The sequence below is a fragment of the Dermacentor andersoni genome, chromosome 7, assembly GCF_023375885.2.
Source record: "Dermacentor andersoni chromosome 7, qqDerAnde1_hic_scaffold, whole genome shotgun sequence".
Taxonomy (NCBI): domain Eukaryota; kingdom Metazoa; phylum Arthropoda; class Arachnida; order Ixodida; family Ixodidae; genus Dermacentor; species Dermacentor andersoni.
Window position 1 is genome coordinate 117215728 of NC_092820.1, and position 12138 is coordinate 117227865.

Below are 12138 nucleotides of genomic sequence, written 5' to 3' on the forward strand. Positions count from 1 at the left end.
ACGGAAAAGTATGTCTGAGAAACATAGACCTAAAAAAGTGAAGGTAATTGTGATTTTCTAGTCGTTCTTTTTCTCGTTCTTGTTGCTTTCTACCCCATTTTATAAGGCGATCTGTTGTCCCTACAACGCATTTGTGAATGCGATTTCTAAAAGACGAACAAATCTTCCAGCTGCGTGTAACTATGCAGAAAGTATTTGTTGCCACCATTTCATCGTGCTTTGAAATCATAAATATCGGCGTACTAGGTACTTTCACCTGGACGTTTCATATAGTGGCAAATTTCGTTTGATTGTTTACATTCTCTCAGGTTTTCTTAGACAGGTATTTACAGCGACAGTCTAAAGCATACATCCGCAGATTTATTTTTGCGGTCCTCCTTTCTTCCTCGTAGATATTAAATTCAAGTAACAAAGGAAACGCACAAGAGTAATTGCATGGCTATTCGTTACAAATCACTTATACTGTTACTTTTCCTTGTATTTTAATATTATTGTGTCTCCTTCAAAGTGGGTTTATATTAAAGCCAGGCGGCTTTATCCATTTTCTATGACCTTCTTGCAATTTATGCGTGAAGTATGCAGCTCTTCTGAACTTGTACAGCCTCTGAAATACCACAACATTTACACAATTGTTAGACGTCGCGGATGTGGAGCGTCTTTATGGGAATAAATGCTGTAACGTTATCGCCGCTCTCTGAATAAGCACAAGTATTAGAGAATCAAGTTACCTAATTAGGTTTCGTTATTAAACAGTCTGTACTTGAAACATGGCATTCCTTGAAAAGATACTCAGCTAACTTGCCTAAGCTAGGTAATAACTCGGAAAATAAGGTATGCGAGCGGGCTAGTTGGTATGAATCAATGACGTTTGACGGCAGGTGCTTGGACAAAACACAGCAAAGGACAGTACTTCTCTCCGTTTGTCGCCTCTTTCACCGTCCTTTGTCCAAGTTGGCGATGTCAAACGTCCGAAAATAGACTTGCCAATAAAATCAGTAAAGGGTAACAGCTACAAAATACAGGTAATGTAGGGTAGCGTTTTCCATGAATCCAACCGCAAAAAGAGCCATTCAATTTGCATCAAGGAAGTTAGTCTCTGTTAGATGAACCGGAGCAGAAACATATTCGGGTTACTTATAATGAAGTCGGTAAAGCGTAATATACCAACTCTCTAAGGGCGAATGACTTATGGCGATGGCGAACCCATGAAACTGGGAGCACGACCCTACATGTATTCTGCATAACGTATGACTCGCAGTCTCGGATCACACCTAATTTTGGTTCAATGAAGATGTCACCAATTGCGTTTTGGAGGAAAATAACTGCCAGGTGTATCTGTGAAAGGCACAGGAAACAGTCGACTTTGATTTCTTTTCAGAAAGCACAATTCCATCGGTTTTCGTGCCTACGGCTAAGTGCGTATTCCATATTCATGCTGGCAATCCAGATCCATCGGGTGGTGGTCTGGTGGCCAGACACATGTGCACAAACATATGCAGAAACACTCACACTCACACAGACACACAGATATATCTGTGTGTGTGCGCGCGCGTGTGCGTGTGCGTGCGTGCGTGTGTGTGTGTGTTTGTGGGTAGGTTTGTGCACATGTTTCTGGCAGAAAAACCACCAGACGGCTCTGGATTGATCGCATGAACACGGCACACACACACACACACACACACACGTGCGTGTTTGTACCTAGAATTAGGCTTTACGGTTTTCTTAAAATTAGGCGCTTGGAGCGACGTGAAGTTCACCAATGTACATAAGTCGTTTGGCCAGGGGGACACTAGGTGAAGTGATAACAATCGCTCTGAGCTGGCCATTCAACTAAAATTGTATAACCAACTTTTTAGTGACTGGTGCAAGCGGTCTGGTTTGTACGAAAAAGTTAGAGGCCGTTTTGATTCTTCACAGCTCCACTTCACAGAATTATTCTAGCATGCCGGTGTTTCGAGATATCCGGCTGCAAATTTTTATTTTCTTTCGCATGATTGCGCATGCAAGACGGTGTGGATCCGTGCAAAGCTCCTTCCTAATGTGAAGCGGCTCTTGCATGCTCCGTTTTGTCTTAAACGCTGCGGAGGCATACGAAAAGATAACTCTTTTACCTTTCAATATCGGATAGCGTAATCGAGGAGTGACTGCGTTATGCGAACTAAGTAGTACTCATTAACATGTTAACGGCGATGACGGAAGGTAGTTTTCGGCATGTTTTTGTACGACTGAAGATGGCACCAGCCCATTATCTTGTCAACGCGTTAGCTTCGCTACCATCTACTAGTCTGCCTCAGACATACTGGCGCTCTGGAAGAACAATCAAGGAAAGCCATGTTGGGATCCACTGGTGCTAGCATAGCTGCTTCCACCGGGAGGACACCTTCTACCGTAAAAAGAATAGACGTGCTTATTGCAGCGGCTGAGATGAATGGCAATGCCTCATTAGTGATGAGGCTGTACGCGGTTGGCCACCCAGACCTTGCACTTCCAACTAAGCCAACCTCCATGGTGGACTGAGCGCACTACACGCTCAGTCCATCATCAGAAACAGTGCAAGAAGATAATTGTCCACGAAGACTTCGAAATTGACGTTCTCGAGTACGTAACGTTGATGCCAGAAATCAGTATGCGACAAATTGCCGGTGATTGCGGGCGCAGCTTCGGAACAGTCGCAAATGGGCTAAAGAAGCATAGGGTCCATCCGTACCATCTTTGCCTTCACCCGGACCTAAATGAGGCACGCTTTGAAAGGTGGCTTGGCGTCTGTAATTGGGACTTGGTCAAAATTGATGAAGAAAAAGAGCTCCTACAGAGAGCGATTTGGACATATGAGGCTCTGTTTTGCCGAAATGGCATCGCGAATGTTCACAACCCCCATTAATGGTCGCAAAATATGCATACTGCCAGCAGCAACACCAGCATCAAGTTCACTGCAGTGTGAATGTGTGGTGTGGCATATTCGCCGGCAGGATTATTCGGCATTACTTTTCTTCAGAATCATCCACGGAAAGAACTAGACGCAAGAGATACTCAGCATTGTCGTTCACAACATTGTGTCCCATCTACCCCTGAATGACCTGCGCCAAGTGTAGTTCTAGCATGACGGACCGCCACCACAGTTCTCCACCTTTGTAAAGGGATGGTTAGACAGTAACCTTCCACGACAGCGGACTGCGCGCGCAGGAGCAATGTTTTCGCCGCCGAGATCCCTTAACCTTTCTCCGCTCGGCTTTCTTATTGTCAAAGGAATTATTCTAGCAATTATTCGCCATAGCATGAAATCTTTCTTCAACTGCGAGGCTTTTCTTTCGAGGAACCCGTATGGATTTCCTTTGTAGCAATTGCTGCGAACGGGTGGATGTCTGATTTTCCCTTAATTACTTATCTCCACATTGCGTGTTTCCGCAGAACAATTACGTCAAAGTCTTGTCTTGCCTTTGCTTCGAGTTGTTGTCAAATCCGACTTCGCTCTACCATCTGCTAGCCGCCTGGTTAGCTCAGATGGTAGAACGGCTTCCCCAGAAAGGCGGGGGTCTCGGGTTCGAGTCCCGGACCAGGATGAATTCTTCAACGGCGAGGCTTTCCTTCCGACTAACCCGTATGGGTTCTCTTTGTTGCACTTGCTACGAACGGGTGGATGTCTGATTTTCCCTTTATTAATTGCTTCTTCACCTTGCGTATTTCCGCAGAACTATTACGTCAAACTCTTGCCTGTGCTTCGAGTTGTCAAATTCGACTTCGCTCTACCATATGCTAGGCGCCTGGTTAGCTCAGATGGTATAACGGCTACCTCGGAATGGCGGTGGTCCCTAGTTCGAGTCCCGGACCAGGACGATTTTTTCTTCAACTGCGAGGCTTTTTTATCCAGGAACCCCTATGGGTCTCATTTGTAACAATTGCTACGAACGGGTGGATATCTGATTTTCAACTCATTAAGCAATTATATAGACACTCGTGGTCCATTTTCGCTCTAGCCGTAATGCTCCGTATCAAGTCCAGGGGCGATAAGACCACTCACGTGTGTCGCATGCTGCATGTGCGAGTGGAAAGACGCGAGGCAAACCGACTATCGTGACTCAATCTGGTGCGCGCGGATGGAAGGAAACGTAGAACCAACCCGCCGTTTTCCACCCCGCGAAAGGTGGTGCGGCGATAGCATGGAGACTCGCCTTGGTTGCTTAGTGGCTATGGTGTTGTACTACTAAGCACGAGGCCGTGGGATAGATGTGAACGAAGGGCGAAAACACCCGTGTGCTTAGATTTAGGTGCACGTTAAAGAACCCCAAGTGGTACAAACTTCTGGAGTCCTCCGCTACAGCGTGCCTCATCATCAGAAAGTTGTTTTGGCACGTAAAAACCCATAATTTAATTATAATTGGCTGCGTTGTGCTTACGCAGCAACTCTGCATTTAGCGACAGGGCGCAGAGGGAACTGACAATCGCGGCTGAATCTAGCGCGCCTTACCTGGAGGAAAGTGGGGTTGGAGTGCTGGAGCGATGGGAGGCGGCTTGGACTCTAGCAACACGTGCGCACTTTGCACTCCCGCGCGCGTTCGCGCACACGGCGTCTCGAAAGGGATTTGCAGACGGCTCATACTTTTATGCGCGCTGTGTTCTCGCTGCTTTCCCGTTGAAGCAATAGACCGCCCGAAGGTCACTTCGCTCGCTGCTGCTGCCGCACTTGCTCCCGCCAGCGTTTTGACAGCGAGAGCCCGCGCACATCGAGATTGTGATGCGTTGATGTTTCCTTGTGCTACGGTGACACGATGCTTGTTAACTCGGTTAGTAGGCAAATGTTTCCAAGTTTATACGGCCGATAAATATGCTACGTTTACTTCGTATTTCTTTAGAGCTACGTTAAAGATCTAGTTCATGCAACAGAGCCCACTGACGTTAATGACATGAAGAACAGGATAATAGCTGCCTGTGTGGGCATCGGTCCAGAAGTACTGCGCAGAGCTATCGCGTCAACGCGAGAGTGGTTTATGCATTGCGCTTTTATGGAATGTAGGCATTTTGAACATTTTTAAAGCATATACAACTTGATGGGTGTCGTTTTTCTATGACCAGTGACATTTGTGCATTTGCACACCTGTTTTAATATAGAGGAAAGAAACTTTTTTCATCACGGCTAAAGCTATCTGTTTTTGTTGCTGTTTTAAAAAAGCTAGAATATCTAGAAATTAAGTTCACTTGAATCACCCAGACCAGGAAAATTCCCGCTCGTCTGGTCACCACTACGCATGTTCATTGCGCTCCAGCTTTTCCGCTGTGTTCCTTATGTCGACATGGCAGCTGCTGCCATCGTTCCAGGCTGCGTGGTTGCACGTTTTGCCAGTGGTTCCATATTCTTCAATTTTTTTTTTATTTTGCCAGCTGAGAGCGCAAGGGAAACAGTTATCATCTTTCGATGTGGCTCCGCCCCCTTTTCAGACCAACGCCGCACAGAAGAGCCGCGTCACATTGAGGAGGAGCTTTACGCCGATGCTGACTGTCCTGAATGCGTAATCATGGGAGCAGAAATTAAAATTTGCAGTCGGATATCTTAAAACGCGAGCATGCTATAAGAATTCTACGAAGTGGAACTGTGTAGTATTACGACTACCTCCAACTTTTCTATATAAGCATGCCCGCCTACTGCAGTCACTAAAAAGTTCATTATTCATTTTTATTGAAGCGGCCAGTAGACAGCGATATTTATCATCTCACTTTGTGTCCCTCTTGCGGCATAACTTATTTGCACAGGTGAACACCTACTCCCAACGCCTAATTTTAAGAAAACTGCAAAACTTATTATTGATTAACCTGTATAGGCACACACGCAGACGCTAATATACCTGAGCCTTAGGTTGACTTAAATTGCTCTAGCTGCATTTGCATGCAATCATTACGCGTCGAAATCTGTGCTATTATGCCTACCAGACATAATGGACAAGAAGACCAGTGCACCATGTGTTCGGTTTGCTGATAGGTAAGATGGACAAAGACATTAGACAAGGAGAAGTGCATTTTGACTTACTGTAGTCACGTCTGCAGTTCCTCAGGCATTCTTCGCATGTAGGATAACTGTTTCGCATCTTTGCCCCAGGACAGACTCCTAGTAATTCCGCTCTGCAAGTTTTGGTTTTGGGATCATAATACCAAGTTTTGTTCTGTGCTGCGCAATTTCCGCCTTTTGGTTTCTTTGAGCATCCTCCTTTGCCTCGCCGTACAAAGCCTAGAAGTAGATAATGATACAATAGATAAGAACCAGGTACTTTGGCTAGACAGTGTTCTTGAAACAAACTGCCTCGAAAAAAAAAAAATTAAATTATGGGGTTTTACGTGCCAAAACCACTTTCTGATTATGAGGCACGCCGTAGTGGAGGACTCCGGAAATTTCGACCACCTGGGGTTCTTTAACGTGCACCTAAATCTAAGAAAACGGGTGTTTTCACATTTCGCCCCCATCGAAATGCGGCCGCCGTGGCCGGGATTCGATCCCGCGACCTTGTGCTCAGCAGCCTAACACCATAGCCACTGAGCAACCACGGTGGGTAAACTGCCTCGAAGGTAACGTAGATAAATAAAGTATGGGATTCATTGCAGGTTTCTTTGATGAGCTTGCATGCAAGTATATTTTGATATTTATATGTGCAATGAAGCTTTCTCACGCTGTTTAGACAACCTAGAAATAAAATACTTCCTTGAACAAGCTAATCTGAACCTTATTTTGACCATGAATGTAGTGCACTTAAAAAAATACGGAGAAAAGTCTTGCCCATTGAAGCCGAATGATATCTTATTGTGTGCTATTTAACGGGTCTTTTGATGAACTTTGAGCGAAATTAAAAAAAAAAAATGGAGGAGTGGTAAACCTAAGGCTTCTGAGAGCAGCGACATGTTAATCCAAGTTGTCTTGCGTTAGCATACTATATCGAAGTTCGGTGAGTTGACTGCATATAGTTACGTTTAAATATGTGGCGTTATGGATATGTATATTAGGGCACATATGTCGTACGTGGCAAAATGCAGCGCACTCTCAGAAAAACTGAAGGAAGTCTATTATATTACGGCAATTGTTACAGAGTTTTTTTAAGGGCTTTGAACGGGCTTTTTTTGGAGCGGAGGGAGGCGCGGAGGTGGGGGGGAGGGGCCACGCCTTCCTCCGCTCCAAAAAAAAAAAAAAAAGTGACGGTGTCTTGCGCGTCTGAATAGCAGCTCTCTCAAGTGTGTTTTCCGAAGAATCTAAGCCCGCAAGTGCGTCCTAATACACGCTGAAGAGTGTGTTTGCAACCACGTTGATTGCCTTACTATCTCTTCATATGGCACCATGGCAGATTTCGATCGTTACACAGAAAGTGCTGATGAAGGTTGGATACTGTGGCCTATCACAATTCCTACCTCGATGGTGGTTCTCATCGAGCTTTCCCGCGTACTTCTATTGCACGAATGCAGCTGAAGTTACTTTATCACCTGACATAGTGGCACAAGTCCTGCATAGGCCTGTCCGATTGAGCGAGAGTGAATGGACCCTTCTTACTCGTTTAGCCACTTTACCAGGATTAGTGTTGTCTGCGTAGTCTTGAAATGGTATTGCGACGTTTAGCGAAGCAGGCTTAACGTTTAAAAATACCAAGGCAGGTCGCTATGTAAGTACAACTATCTCTTCATATGGCACCATGGCAGATTTCGATCGTTACACAGAAAGTGCTGATGAAGGTTGGATACTGTGGCCTATCACAATTCCTACCTCGATGGTGGTTCTCATCGAGCTTTCCCGCGTACTTCTATTGCACGAATGCAGCTGAAGTTACTTTATCACCTGACATAGTGGCACAAGTCCTGCATAGGTCTGTCCGATTGAGCGAGAGTGAATGGACCCTTCTTACTCGTTTACCCACTTTACCAGGATTAGTGTTGTCTGCGTAGTCTTGAAATGGGATTGCGACGTTTAGCGAAGCAGGCTTAACGTTTAAAAATACCAAGGCAGGTCGCTATGTAAGTACAACGTAAGGATGGTGCCAAATGTCATCGCTACAACAAAAATTGACGAAACAAGCCGCGTAGTGACAAATTGTTCCGTTCCATTGCAAAAAAAAAAAAAATCTGCATCTTTTGAGCCCTGCTTTCGCAGAAAACACGCACTCGACTTTACTTCGAATTGGCGTTGCTTCAGGCAGCATAGGCGAGTATTTACGCTTTCCACGCTGGCTGATCAATGCTGGGATGTGTCGAATCAGTTTTATAAATATTTTTTGGTATCCCTATAACATCCGAGCCCATGATCAAGCACATGCTTGTCGCACGATTTAAGAATATCTTGTAGGAGGTGCCATCTTCTGCTGCAGTACCTACAACCATGTTCTTGTAGGTGTCATGGTAGTATATGATTGTTCCTGAATCTGTTGTTCCAAAATCATTCTAGAGGATACACTTGATATCGGATCACGAAAGGTTGCACACGCTGCACACGGCATGACATTTCACAGCTGCGAATTGTGCTCGGTGAATTTTGCATAGCTTACCTTCTACCAAAATTAAGGTGACGAGGAAGAAGGCCAGAAGAACGCAGAAACGACGCTCCATGTGTAGGTTTTCGTGCTCAAACGTGCTTAAACTATAGCAATTGCTTTTCGCCTATCAACTTCGTTTTCTGCAAGATTCATTCCTCTCTGCAGCGTTGCCTTATATTATGCGCTAAATATAAAGAACAATTGATATTCATGAAGCTTGCTTTGTGAAAATACTACATCTTGTCGTAGTCACGATGAATGCGATAATGGTAACGGCCGCCCTCCAACAGTACTTTGCTTTTCTGATTGTCTGCACTTCTGACGCTGAGGTAGACTGTTAGTTTTGCGAAAACACGCAGTAAGGCGGAGACAGAAAAGGCAAGAACCTCAAGGTCAAAATGTGAGAATCAGTTTCTCGAGTCCACAGTAACAATTGAGTTTATCCACAAAATAAAAATACAATGCTTAGGATATAAGTAAAAGAGAGGGAGACAGAGAATACAAAAAAACTGAAGTTCAAAATTACACAATCCACTCCTAATATTTGTGGTAGCAAAGAAGTCTTCTCATAAAATAAAAAAGTGCTTAAGATGTTTGCTGTGCGTCCCATATCAATAGAAGAAACTTCACAAATAGGTGACCTGCCCTTTGAAACTGATAAGTGACAAAACCGGTAGTCTCCACCTACATGGATAAATATAGGCGACCTACACCGACAGTTCCTTCTATTGGAAATAGGCGAAACTACCCCTTCACCCACGTTCGCTGGAAAAACAGTTAGAGACATACAGGTACAGGCCGGGATGTGATACACAAGCACCCAGCTTTCCAAATGTTGGCTTCGTCGCCTACATCGACGAGTTGACGGTGTTCAACTGGAGCTCTTTCTTCGCTATGATGACAACCGCTGTTGAAACGCTGCGCCCGTTGAATCAAGAGAGCTCGCACGAATGTTACGAAACAGACATATTTGCCTGCTACTGCCCCAAATAGAAACAGCCCCCCCCCCCCCCCCCCCCACATAGGACGCGCAGTATACTAACATTTATAATCGCATCAAAACATTTTTCTTTACTACTAGGTTGGTCGAAACTGCATGATATATCAAGACCATCTTCCCTGATTTTATATTCAAAACTGCGACACGGTAGTGCCTTTTCTGTGGCGGCTCTAGATGGCGCAGCGTGTCCAGAGAGAAGTGCAAGAAAGCATCCTGGTGGCATACACGCCTAATGCAAGACACCGTTTGGGACGTTGAAATACGGTGCACCAATACAGTTTACCTCAAGGCGAATCGCCTTAGCGTCTACGTTTATCCTCCCCCCCCCCCCCTCCCATAATGGGTTCTGCATGATTTCATTCTCTTGACGCCTAACTCAATAAAAGAAGATCGACGAACCTGCTTTCCACAGTGAATGCTTCCAAGAAATTATGCCTAAGTATAGGTGGATTATTGCCCTAACAAAGGTCCGTAACCAAACTGCCACGTACAGCCGCAACAGTGTATATCTGAACAATGTTGATATCAAATCTTACCCTTTATTTTTCCAGTTTTCCGGACTCGTCTTCATTGAGCAATAATTATGGTGAATTCAATGTTCAATATTTTCCGAATACCTGCGATTTTCTGGAATGAATATAGTAGCAATAATAATCTCAATAGCTCACTATCGGTACCAATGAAGCAGCAGATACTGCGCATCGCAGCAGAACACGGTAAAAAACTTCATAATAAGGCATCGATCTTCTTAGATATTTCCAAGAAAGCTATCTCCTCTTTTCTTTACGTGTGCAAGCTTGCAGCGACTGCAGTTGTGTTCCTAGTCACAAAAAAAAAATTAATGTACGTCGTGAGCAGGGCTCATTGTTAGACAAGTAAAGTACTTTAGCTAGCGCGCAGGCGAGCGTCCTAGAGAAGTTAACTTGCTCTTCAAGGCAGAGGATAACGCACTTTGTTTCTTAGTACTTTTCGCTTTATTGAATAGCCTTCACTACTGTAATCATTGCGTATTGGTGGCAGAGAAGACAGAAACTTCCAAACGTACAAGACCTTCGCCGCTAACACCCTTGTTCGTTGCCTCGCCCACCCGTGTTGCCCCACCCCTCCCCTTTAGACAAACCCTATTACTTATATACGTGTACAGGGCCGAGGAAGGCATATGTCACCTTGAAAAAGACAAATCCACGTGCGAAAACTTTGGCACCGGATTTCACATTGTTATCGTTTTTCTCAAACGCTACATAAGCTACGCAATGCATCCATGTAGTATTTCGATAGCGATATTAAAATGCTATTTTTCTGTACAGGTACATATCCCTTATTGCGAAGAAATTCGCTAAGTAGACAAACTATTCGTTTAAAGCCCAAACTTTTGCTACCCTAATGAGCGCCGTTCTGGTGTCGCGAATAAGCTGTTCATTTTTACACATATACGCAAATTTGAGTAGCCGCTGAGAAACCACGAAATAAGATGCAAGTACGCACCTTTCCTTAGATTTTTTCTAGTATTCACGTCCCAATATGAAACTATTTTAGGCAGCAGTATTAGGTGTACACGCTGCTTCGTCACAGAATTGTTGGTGCAGCATCCTTTGTAGCAGTCCTAGTCCTAATATCTTGTCACTCTGGACCTCTCATCCATATAATGACGTTCAAAACGATATACTGGAGGTCAAATGCCATGATGGCAGCACTCGGAGAAGCATTCACTGATCACTATTTCTACGCGTCTTTTCTATATGTGCTTTCAAAAGCTGCTCATTTTTCTATATCCACAAGATTCAATTCCTTCGACAGGCGAGCTCAGTTTTGTTCAAACCTTACCTCGAATCAGCGCCACAATATATATTAGTTGATAAGAAATAATTACATACGGCTAACTCTCCTGCAGGACGAAAAAAATAATCGACCAACGGCTTTCTGACTTGCTCAAAATAGCACACCTATCCAGAAAAATTTTAATAAATTACATGCATTTCCTGCTTGCCACCTGCAGCGGTGCGCTTTGAACGTTAGTGTCTGTCCACGTTGCAAGTAGCTGGTCATGCAGCTTGCGACATAAGGCAAGCATCTGTCTGTGCAAGACAACGGCAACTCAACATCACGTGGTGATTCCATGAACGCAATGGCGGTGAAAATAGATTGACTACGTTGGCGCAATGCTAACATCACAGCCACAATACTCGCTGTACGACAGTGACGACGACGATGATAGTGCGATGGCTGACTTAAAGTAATCCTACAAACAAATGTTAGAACTGATTTAGCAGCAACTTACAGGAACTTTTGCTGGCACAGCTAGCAAGATGTAAGCTGTTTGCAGGAGAAGGCCCCCGAATACGGTACCGCGTGCGCAACGTCTAAGTGCTAGACATGATAACTAAGAATTTCTACACCCTGTGTAACAAAAATCGCATAAAGTCTCAAAGCCTTTGTTTGACCACAGCAAGTGATACAAGGAAATAGTGGCCTTGATCGACTCCGATTGAACTGTCCATCTTCCAGGAACGTGTTGCACTTCTTCATTATATCTCCTTTAAACATTTAGGCTTCATTGAAGATTGGTCACGTAGTGTTTCGTATAATACCCGCGTCCTGTATTTCTTTACCTTGCCCGTTAAAAGTTGCATTGGTTGCGTTGTT

At 44.5% G+C, this 12138-nt stretch overlaps 1 long non-coding RNA gene across 1 annotated transcript; it reads right to left on the reverse strand.

Annotated features, from left to right (window-relative positions):
• Nucleotides 1-340: 340 nt before the first annotated feature.
• On the reverse strand, nt 341-8657 carry LOC126533944 (uncharacterized). Its single transcript, XR_007600143.3, has 3 exons — nt 8508-8657; nt 6020-6217; nt 341-604 (listed from the first exon to the last, which is right to left on the reverse strand). It is a non-coding gene; the product is annotated as an uncharacterized lncRNA (long non-coding RNA).
• Between the last annotated feature and the right edge of the window lie 3481 nt (nt 8658-12138).